This window comes from Schistocerca gregaria, chromosome 2, assembly GCF_023897955.1.
Source record: "Schistocerca gregaria isolate iqSchGreg1 chromosome 2, iqSchGreg1.2, whole genome shotgun sequence".
NCBI classification, from domain to species: Eukaryota; Metazoa; Arthropoda; class Insecta; order Orthoptera; family Acrididae; genus Schistocerca; species Schistocerca gregaria.
This window is the reverse complement of record NC_064921.1, coordinates 855,086,225-855,097,017: the sequence shown is the minus strand read 5'-3', so window position 1 is coordinate 855,097,017 and position 10,793 is coordinate 855,086,225.

The following is a 10,793-nucleotide window of genomic DNA, read 5'->3' as shown; positions in this document are numbered from 1 at the left end:
TTTGTAGGTCTGGCCTTCAAAAGTGAAGTAATTATGGGTGAGGATGAAGTTGGTAAGTGTGATAAGGAACGAGGTTTTTGGAAGATCTTCGGGTGGGCGTTGGGAGAGGTAGTGCTCAAGGGCAGAGAGACCATGGGTGTGTGGGATGTTTGTGTAAAGGGATGTAGCATCTATGGTGACAAGAAAGGTTTCAGGTGGGAGAGGAGTGGGAATGGATTTGAGGCGTTCTAGGAAGTGGTTTGTGTCCTTGATGTAGGATGGGAGCCTGCAGGTGATAGGTTGGAGGTGTTGGTCTACCAGAGCTGAGATACGTTCTGTTGGGGCTTTGAAGCCTGCTACAATGGGACGGCCAGGATGGTTCTCTTTGTGGATTTTGGGTAATAGGTAGAAGGTAGGGGTACGTGGCTCAGGTGGAGTGAGTAAGTCTATGGAAGCCATTGTGAGGCCTTGTGAGGGACCTTGGATTTTTAGGATTTTCTGCAGCTCAGTCTGAATGGAGGGAATGGGATCCAGGGTAACAGCTTTGTAGGTTGAGGTGTCGGAGAGTTGACGCAGTCCTTCTGCCACATACTCCACACGGTCAAGTACCACAGTTGTGGAGCCTTTATCTGCCAGAAGGATTACAATAGAGCGGTCTGTTTTCAGCTGTTTAATGGCACGGGATTCAGCTGGGGTGATGTTGGGGGTTGTCGGAATGTTCTTCAAGAAGGACTGGGAGGCAACACTGGATGTGAGGAATTCCTGAAACGTCTGCAAGGGATGGTTTTGGGGGAGGGGAGGAGGATCCCTTTGAGAAGGCGGTCGGAACTGTTCTAAACAAGGTTCAACACTGGGTCTAGTATTTGGGGGCTGTGTTTGGGTGGAGAAGTGATATTTCCAGTTGAGGTTCCGGGTGAAAGAGAGGAGATCTTTAACCAGGGCAGTGTGGTTGAATTTAGGTGTGGGGCTAAAGGTTAAGCCTTTTGATAGAACAGATGTCTCTTGAGGAGAGAGGGATCTGGATGAGAGGTTTAGAACTGAATTGGAGTTGGTGATATGTGGCATTTGACTGTGGTTATAGTTGAGATTTGGTCTGTGTGGGGTATGTGCTGGGATGGGGAGATTGAGTAGGGTGGCTAGGCTAGGTTTGTTGGCTATGAGGGGGGTTTGTTGACGGTTCTGTTGTGGTTGGTGTTTGTGAGGGATAGGGAGAGGGACCCCACTTCTTAGGTGTTGCACTAGCACTGTGGATAGTTTTTTCAGGTGGTGTGTGGCATGGGACTCAAGTTTGCGGCTGGCTTCTAGGATGATGTTCCTGAGTGTGTTCTCCAAGCAAGGGTTTGAGAGGTGGAGGACTTTGAAGAGAGATAGGAGCTGTTGGGAGTGGTGGTTACATGAAGTAGTGTAGAGGTTCAGGACAAGTTGGGTAAGGGCTAAGGATTGAAGGTTCTGGAAGTCCAGGAGAGATTGGTGGAAGGAGGAATTGCACCCAGAGATGGGAACTTTTAAGGTAAGTCCTTTAGGGGTAATTCCAAAGGTTAAGCAGGAACGGAGGAAAAGTATGTGGGATTGCAGTTTGGCTACGGTAAATGCATGTTTCCGGAATGAATGTAAATAATGTGGTATAGGATTAGGGTACATAGTGGGTAACTGGTGGGTAGGGAAATTAAATAACTAAAGTTAGAATAGTAATCATAAGAAGGAATAAAACACGGAAGGAAGGGCGAGAAAGAAAGAAATTGTGTTGGTAACGTTAAATACCAAAGAAAGACCACCGAATAAGAAAAATACGGAAAAAGTTGACCAGACCAAGCAAGTATGTCCAGATCAGGGGAAAAAGAACACACGCTGCTCAAAAACAGAGATAGCGAGTAGCGAAAAAAAGATCGCGCGTGACGCAAAAAAGATCGCGCGTGACGCAAAAAAGATCGCGCGTGACGCATAAAAGATCGTGCGTGCGCAAAAAAGATCGCGCGTGACGCAAAAAGGTTCGCGGGTGGCGCAGAAATGTTCCAAAAAATGTTTCCTGTGGCAGAGAAAGATAGGCAATGGCACGAAAATATCATCAGCAACACGAAATCGACGGAATTGGATGATACTGATAGGTGTGGAAGAGATTGTTGGCAGTGATTGTTGGCTGGAAAACAGCGAATAACGAACGTTAAAACTATGGAATGTTAAATAATGGAATGTTAAATAAATAAATCAATAAATAGAAAAAGAGAAGTGGACTATAAACCGAACAAGACAATAGGAGGCAAATGAAACTAGCACAGTTGGTGACGAAAATAAAACACTGAAGAAGAGAAAGTGTTTAGATGACAGATGTAAGTGATAGCTAACAAAAGGGACAAAACAATGAAGAATGTGGACCATATAGGTGATCTAACTAATTAATGGAAAATCTCATATAAAGATGTGAAACAATTACTAACAAAGAGATAGAGGGGCTGGCCAGTACTTACCTCAGCTCAGTACAGCCGATAGAGACACAAAAAACAACCGAAAATTTAAGCTCCTAGCTTTCGGAATAAATGTTCCTTCATCAGGGAGGAGAGAGGGGAAAGAAAGGGAAGAAGGGAAAGTAGATTTAGTTACTCACAACCCAGGTTATGAAGCAACAGGGAAAGGAAAACAGGGAAGGTAGCAAGGATGGAGGCATGGTTGTCAGAGGGAAGCCAAAGATATTCTACTGCAGGTACTGTGCCAGCTTCAAACCAAAGAGGATGCATACAGAAGTAAAGAGGTGTATAGTATAAAGATGTAGGATGGAAAGATGCATGAATGGCTAAAGAGGAAAGGGAAAGAGGAGAAGACTGAAAAGTAAATGGGAGTGAGGTTGTTTAATGTAGGTTTAGTCCAGGGGGATGGCGGGATGAAAGGATGTGCTGGAGTGCAAGTTCCCATCTCCGCAGTTCAGAGGGACTGGTGTTGGGTGGGAGAAGCCAAATGGCACGTACAGTGTAGCAGGTTCCTAGGTCCCTAGAATTATGCTGGAGGGCATGCTCCGCTACTGGGTGTTGGACATCTCCTAGGCGGACAGTTCGTCTGTGTCCGTTCATGCGCTCAGCCAGTTTAGTTGTTGTCATACCGATGTAAAAGGCTGTGCAGTGCAGGCATGTCAGCTGATAAATGACATGTGTAGTCTCATACGTGGCCCTTCCTTGAATTGTGTATGTTTTCCTAGTAGCGGGGCTGGAGTAGGTGGTTGTGGGGGGATGCATGGGGCAGGTTTTGCAGCGGGGTCGGTTACAGGGGTAGGAACCGCTGGGTAGAGAAGGTAGTCTGGGAATATTGCAGGGTTTAACAAGGATGTTACGGAGGTTAGGGGGACGACGAAAGGCAACTCTGGGTGGTGTGGGGAGAATTTTGTCAAGGGATGATCTCATTTCAGGGGTTGACTTGAGAAAGTCATATCCCTGGCGGAGTAATTTATTGATGTATTCGAGGCCAGGATAATATTGGGTGACAAGGGGGATGCTTCTGTGTGGTCTGAGGCTAGGAATATTGTTGTTGGACGAGGAGGAATGTATTGCTCGGGAGATCTGTTTGTGGACAAGGTCTGCAGGATAGTTGCGGGAGAGGAAAGCACTGGTCAGGTTATTGGTGTAATTGTTGAGGGATTCGTCACTGGAGCAGATACGTTTGCCACGAATACCTAGGCTGTAGGGAAAGGAGCGTTTGATGTGGAATGGATGGCAGCTATCAAAGTGAAGGTACTGTTGTTTGTTGGTGGGTTTGATATGGACAGAGGTGTGGATGTGAGCTTCAACAAGATGAAGGTCAACATCCAGGAAGGTGGCTTTGGTTTTGGAGAAGGACCAGGTGAAATTCAGATTCGAAAAGGAGTTGAGGTTATGGAGAAAATTAAGGAGTGTTTCTTCACCACGAGTCCAGACCACAAAGATGTCATCTATAAACCTATACCAGGCCAGGGGAAGCAGCTGTTGGGTCTTCAGGAAAGCCTCCTCCATGCGGCCCATGAAGAGGTTGGCATAGGATGGAGCCATCCTGGTTCCCATGGCAGTTCCCCTGATTTGTTTGTAGGTCTGGCCTTCAAAAGTGAAGTAATTATGGGTGAGGATGAAGTTGGTAAGTGTGATAAGGAACGAGGTTTTTGGAAGATCTTCGGGTGGGCGTTGGGAGAGGTAGTGCTCAAGGGCAGAGAGACCATGGGTGTGTGGGATGTTTGTGTAAAGGGATGTAGCATCTATGGTGACAAGAAAGGTTTCAGGTGGGAGAGGAGTGGGAATGGATTTGAGGCGTTCTAGGAAGTGGTTTGTGTCCTTGATGTAGGATGGGAGCCTGCAGGTGATAGGTTGGAGGTGTTGGTCTACCAGAGCTGAGATACGTTCTGTTGGGGCTTTGAAGCCTGCTACAATGGGACGGCCAGGATGGTTCTCTTTGTGGATTTTGGGTAATAGGTAGAAGGTAGGGGTACGTGGCTCAGGTGGAGTGAGTAAGTCTATGGAAGCCATTGTGAGGCCTTGTGAGGGACCTTGGATTTTTAGGATTTTCTGCAGCTCAGTCTGAATGGAGGGAATGGGATCCAGGGTAACAGCTTTGTAGGTTGAGGTGTCGGAGAGTTGACGCAGTCCTTCTGCCACATACTCCACACGGTCAAGTACCACAGTTGTGGAGCCTTTATCTGCCAGAAGGATTACAATAGAGCGGTCTGTTTTCAGCTGTTTAATGGCACGGGATTCAGCTGGGGTGATGTTGGGGGTTGTCGGAATGTTCTTCAAGAAGGACTGGGAGGCAACACTGGATGTGAGGAATTCCTGAAACGTCTGCAAGGGATGGTTTTGGGGGAGGGGAGGAGGATCCCTTTGAGAAGGCGGTCGGAACTGTTCTAAACAAGGTTCAACACTGGGTCTAGTATTTGGGGGCTGTGTTTGGGTGGAGAAGTGATATTTCCAGTTGAGGTTCCGGGTGAAAGAGAGGAGATCTTTAACCAGGGCAGTGTGGTTGAATTTAGGTGTGGGGCTAAAGGTTAAGCCTTTTGATAGAACAGATGTCTCTTGAGGAGAGAGGGATCTGGATGAGAGGTTTAGAACTGAATTGGAGTTGGTGATATGTGGCATTTGACTGTGGTTATAGTTGAGATTTGGTCTGTGTGGGGTATGTGCTGGGATGGGGAGATTGAGTAGGGTGGCTAGGCTAGGTTTGTTGGCTATGAGGGGGGTTTGTTGACGGTTCTGTTGTGGTTGGTGTTTGTGAGGGATAGGGAGAGGGACCCCACTTCTTAGGTGTTGCACTAGCACTGTGGATAGTTTTTTCAGGTGGTGTGTGGCATGGGACTCAAGTTTGCGGCTGGCTTCTAGGATGATGTTCCTGAGTGTGTTCTCCAAGCAAGGGTTTGAGAGGTGGAGGACTTTGAAGAGAGATAGGAGCTGTTGGGAGTGGTGGTTACATGAAGTAGTGTAGAGGTTCAGGACAAGTTGGGTAAGGGCTAAGGATTGAAGGTTCTGGAAGTCCAGGAGAGATTGGTGGAAGGAGGAATTGCACCCAGAGATGGGAACTTTTAAGGTAAGTCCTTTAGGGGTAATTCCAAAGGTTAAGCAGGAACGGAGGAAAAGTATGTGGGATTGCAGTTTGGCTACGGTAAATGCATGTTTCCGGAATGAATGTAAATAATGTGGTATAGGATTAGGGTACATAGTGGGTAACTGGTGGGTAGGGAAATTAAATAACTAAAGTTAGAATAGTACTCATAAGAAGGAATAAAACACGGAAGGAAGGGCGAGAAAGAAAGAAATTGTGTTGGTAACGTTAAATACCAAAGAAAGACCACCGAATAAGAAAAATACGGAAAAAGTTGACCAGACCAAGCAAGTATGTCCAGATCAGGGGAGAAAGAACACACGCTGCTCAAAAACAGAGATAGCGAGTAGCGAAAAAAAGATCGCGCGTGACGCAAAAAAGATCGCGCGTGACGCAAAAAAGATCGCGCGTGACGCAAAACAGATCGTGCGTGCGCAAAAAAGATCGCGCGTGACGCAAAAAGGTTCGCGGGTGGCGCAGAAATGTTCCAAAAAATGTTTCCTGTGGCAGAGAAAGATAGGCAATGGCACGAAAATATCATCAGCAACACGAAATCGACGGAATTGGATGATACTGATAGGTGTGGAAGAGATTGTTGGCAGTGATTGTTGGCTGGAAAACAGCGAATAACGAACGTTAAAACTATGGAATGTTAAATAATGGAATGTTAAATAAATAAATCAATAAATAGAAAAAGAGAAGTGGACTATAAACCGAACAAGACAATAGGAGGCAAATGAAACTAGCACAGTTGGTGACGAAAATAAAACACTGAAGAAGAGAAAGTGTTTAGATGAGAGATGTAAGTGATAGCTAACAAAAGGGACAAAACAATGAAGAATGTGGACCATATAGGTGATCTAACTAATTAATGGAAAATCTCATATAAAGATGTGAAACAATTACTAACAAAGAGATAGAGGGGCTGGCCAGTACTTACCTCAGCTCAGTACAGCCGATAGAGACACAAAAAACAACCGAAAATTTAAGCTCCTAGCTTTCGGAATAAATGTTCCTTCATCAGGGAGGAGAGAGGGGAAAGAAAGGGAAGAAGGGAAAGTAGATTTAGTTACTCACAACCCAGGTTATGAAGCAACAGGGAAAGGAAAACAGGGAAGGTAGCAAGGATGGAGGCATGGTTGTCAGAGGGAAGCCAAAGATATTCTACTGCAGGTACTGTGCCAGCTTCAAACCAAAGAGGATGCATACAGAAGTAAAGAGGTGTATAGTACAAAGATGTAGGATGGAAAGATGCATGAATGGCTAAAGAGGAAAGGGAAAGAGGAGAAGACTGAAAAGTAAATGGGAGTGAGGTTGTTTAACGTAGGTTTAGTCCAGGGGGATGGCGGGATGAAAGGATGTGCTGGAGTGCAAGTTCCCATCTCCGCAGTTCAGAGGGACTGGTGTTGGGTGGGAGAAGCCAAATGGCACGTACAGTGTAGCAGGTTCCTAGGTCCCTAGAATTATGCTGGAGGGCATGCTCCGCTACTGGGTGTTGGACATCTCCTAGGCGGACAGTTCGTCTGTGTCCGTTCATGCGCTCAGCCAGTTTAGTTGTTGTCATACCGATGTAAAAGGCTGTGCAGTGCAGGCATGTCAGCTGATAAATGACATGTGTAGTCTCACACGTGGCCCTTCCTTGAATTGTGTATGTTTTCCTAGTAGCGGGGCTGGAGTAGGTGGTTGTGGGGGGATGCATGGGGCAGGTTTTGCAGCGGGGTCGGTTACAGGGGTAGGAACCGCTGGGTAGAGAAGGTAGTCTGGGAATATTGCAGGGTTTAACAAGGATGTTACGGAGGTTAGGGGGACGACGAAAGGCAACTCTGGGTGGTGTGGGGAGAATTTTGTCAAGGGATGATCTCATTTCAGGGGTTGACTTGAGAAAGTCATATCCCTGGCGGAGTAATTTATTGATATATTCGAGGCCAGGATAATATTGGGTGACAAGGGGGATGCTTCTGTGTGGTCTGAGGCTAGGAATATTGTTGTTGGACGGGGAGGAATGTATTGCTCGGGAGATCTGTTTGTGGACAAGGTCTGCAGGATAGTTGCGGGAGAGGAAAGCACTGGTCAGGTTATTGGTGTAATTGTTGAGGGATTCGTCACTGGAGCAGATACGTTTGCCACGAATACCTAGGCTGTAGGGAAGGGAGCGTTTGATGTGGAATGGATGGCAGCTATCAAAGTGAAGGTACTGTTGTTTGTTGGTGGGTTTGATATGGACAGAGGTGTGGATGTGAGCTTCAACAAGATGAAGGTCAACATCCAGGAAGGTGGCTTTGGTTTTGGAGAAGGACCAGGTGAAATTCAGATTCGAAAAGGAGTTGAGGTCCCGTCCCTACCCACCAGTTACCCACTATGTACCCTAATCCTATACCACATTATTTACATTCATTCCGGAAACATGCATTTACCGTAGCCAAACTGCAATCCCACATACTTTTCCTCCGTTCCTGCTTAACCTTTGGAATTACCCCTAAAGGACTTACCTTAAAAGTTCCCATCTCTGGGTGCAATTCCTCCTTCCACCAATCTCTCCTGGACTTCCAGAACCTTCAATCCTTAGCCCTTACCCAACTTGTCCTGAACCTCTACACTACTTCATGTAACCACCACTCCCAACAGCTCCTATCTCTCTTCAAAGTCCTCCACCTCTCAAACCCTTGCTTGGAGAACACACTCAGGAACATCATCCTAGAAGCCAGCCGCAAACTTGAGTCCCATGCCACACACCACCTGAAAAAACTATCCACAGTGCTAGTGCAACACCTAAGAAGTGGGGTCCCTCTCCCTATCCCTCACAAACACCAACCACAACAGAACCGTCAACAAACCCCCCTCATAGCCAACAAACCTAGCCTAGCCACCCTACTCAATCTCCCCATCCCAGCACATACCCCACACAGACCAAATCTCAACTATAACCACAGTCAAATGCCACATATCACCAACTCCAATTCAGTTCTAAACCTCTCATCCAGATCCCTCTCTCCTCAAGAGACATCTGTTCTATCAAAAGGCTTAACCTTTAGCCCCACACCTAAATTCAACCACACTGCCCTGGTTAAAGATCTCCTCTCTTTCACCCGGAACCTCAACTGGAAATATCACTTCTCCACCCAAACACAGCCCCCAAATACTAGACCCAGTGTTGAACCTTGTTTAGAACAGTTCCGACCGCCTTCTCAAAGGGATCCTCCTCCCCTCCCCCAAAACCATCCCTTGCAGACGTTTCAGGAATTCCTCACATCCAGTGTTGCCTCCCAGTCCTTCTTGAAGAACATTCCGACAACCCCCAACATCACCCCAGCTGAATCCCGTGCCATTAAACAGCTGAAAACAGACCGCTCTATTGTAATCCTTCTGGCAGATAAAGGCTCCACAACTGTGGTACTTGACCGTGTGGAGTATGTGGCAGAAGGACTGCGTCAACTCTCCGACACCTCAACCTACAAAGCTGTTACCCTGGATCCCATTCCCTCCATTCAGACTGAGCTGCAGAAAATCCTAAAAATCCAAGGTCCCTCACAAGGCCTCACAATGGCTTCCATAGACTTACTCACTCCACCTGAGCCACGTACCCCTACCTTCTACCTATTACCCAAAATCCACAAAGAGAACCATCCTGGCCGTCCCATTGTAGCAGGCTTCAAAGCCCCAACAGAACGTATCTCAGCTCTGGTAGACCAACACCTCCAACCTATCACCTGCAGGCTCCCATCCTACATCAAGGACACAAACCACTTCCTAGAACGCCTCAAATCCATTCCCACTCCTCTCCCACCTGAAACCTTTCTTGTCACCATAGATGCTACATCCCTTTACACAAACATCCCACACACCCATGGTCTCTCTGCCCTTGAGCACTACCTCTCCCAACGCCCACCCGAAGATCTTCCAAAAACCTCGTTCCTTATCACACTTACCAACTTCATCCTCACCCATAATTACTTCACTTTTGAAGGCCAGACCTACAAACAAATCAGGGGAACTGCCATGGGAACCAGGATGGCTCCATCCTATGCCAACCTCTTCATGGGCCGCATGGAGGAGGCTTTCCTGAAGACCCAACAGCTGCTTCCCCTGGCCTGGTATAGGTTTATAGATGACATCTTTGTGGTCTGGACTCGTGGTGAAGAAACACTCCTTAATTTTCTCCATAACCTCAACTCCTTTTCGAATCTGAATTTCACCTGGTCCTTCTCCAAAACCAAAGCCACCTTCCTGGATGTTGACCTTCATCTTGTTGAAGCTCACATCCACACCTCTGTCCATATCAAACCCACCAACAAACAACAGTACCTTCACTTTGATAGCTGCCATCCATTCCACATCAAACGCTCCTTTCCCTACAGCCTAGGTATTCGTGGCAAACGTATCTGCTCCAGTGACGAATCCCTCAACAATTACACCAATAACCTGACCAGTGCTTTCCTCTCCCGCAACTATCCTGCAGACCTTGTCCACAAACAGATCTCCCGAGCAATACATTCCTCCTCGTCCAACAACAATATTCCTAGCCTCAGACCACACAGAAGCATCCCCCTTGTCACCCAATATTATCCTGGCCTCGAATACATCAATAAATTACTCCGCCAGGGATATGACTTTCTCAAGTCAACCCCTGAAATGAGATCATCCCTTGACAAAATTCTCCCCACACCACCCAGAGTTGCCTTTCGTCGTCCCCCTAACCTCCGTAACATCCTTGTTAAACCCTGCAATATTCCCAGACTACCTTCTCTACCCAGCAGTTCCTACCCCTGTAACCGACCCCGCTGCAAAACCTGCCCCATGCATCCCCCCACAACCACCTACTCCAGCCCCGCTACTAGGAAAACATACACAATTCAAGGAAGGGCCACGTATGAGACTACACATGTCATTTATCAGCTGACATGCCTGCACTGCACAGCCTTTTACATCGGTATGACAACAACTAAACTGGCTGAGCGCATGAACGGACACAGACGAACTGTCCGCCTAGGAGATGTCCAACACCCAGTAGCGGAGCATGCCCTCCAGCATAATTCTAGGGACCTAGGAACCTGCTACACTGTACGTGCCATTTGGCTTCTCCCACCCAACACCAGTCCCTCTGAACTGCGGAGATGGGAACTTGCACTCCAGCACATCCTTTCATCCCGCCATCCCCCTGGACTAAACCTACATTAAACAACCTCACTCCCATTTACTTTTCAGTCTTCTCCTCTTTCCCTTTCCTCTTTAGCCATTCATGCATCTTTCCATCCTACATCTTTATACTATAC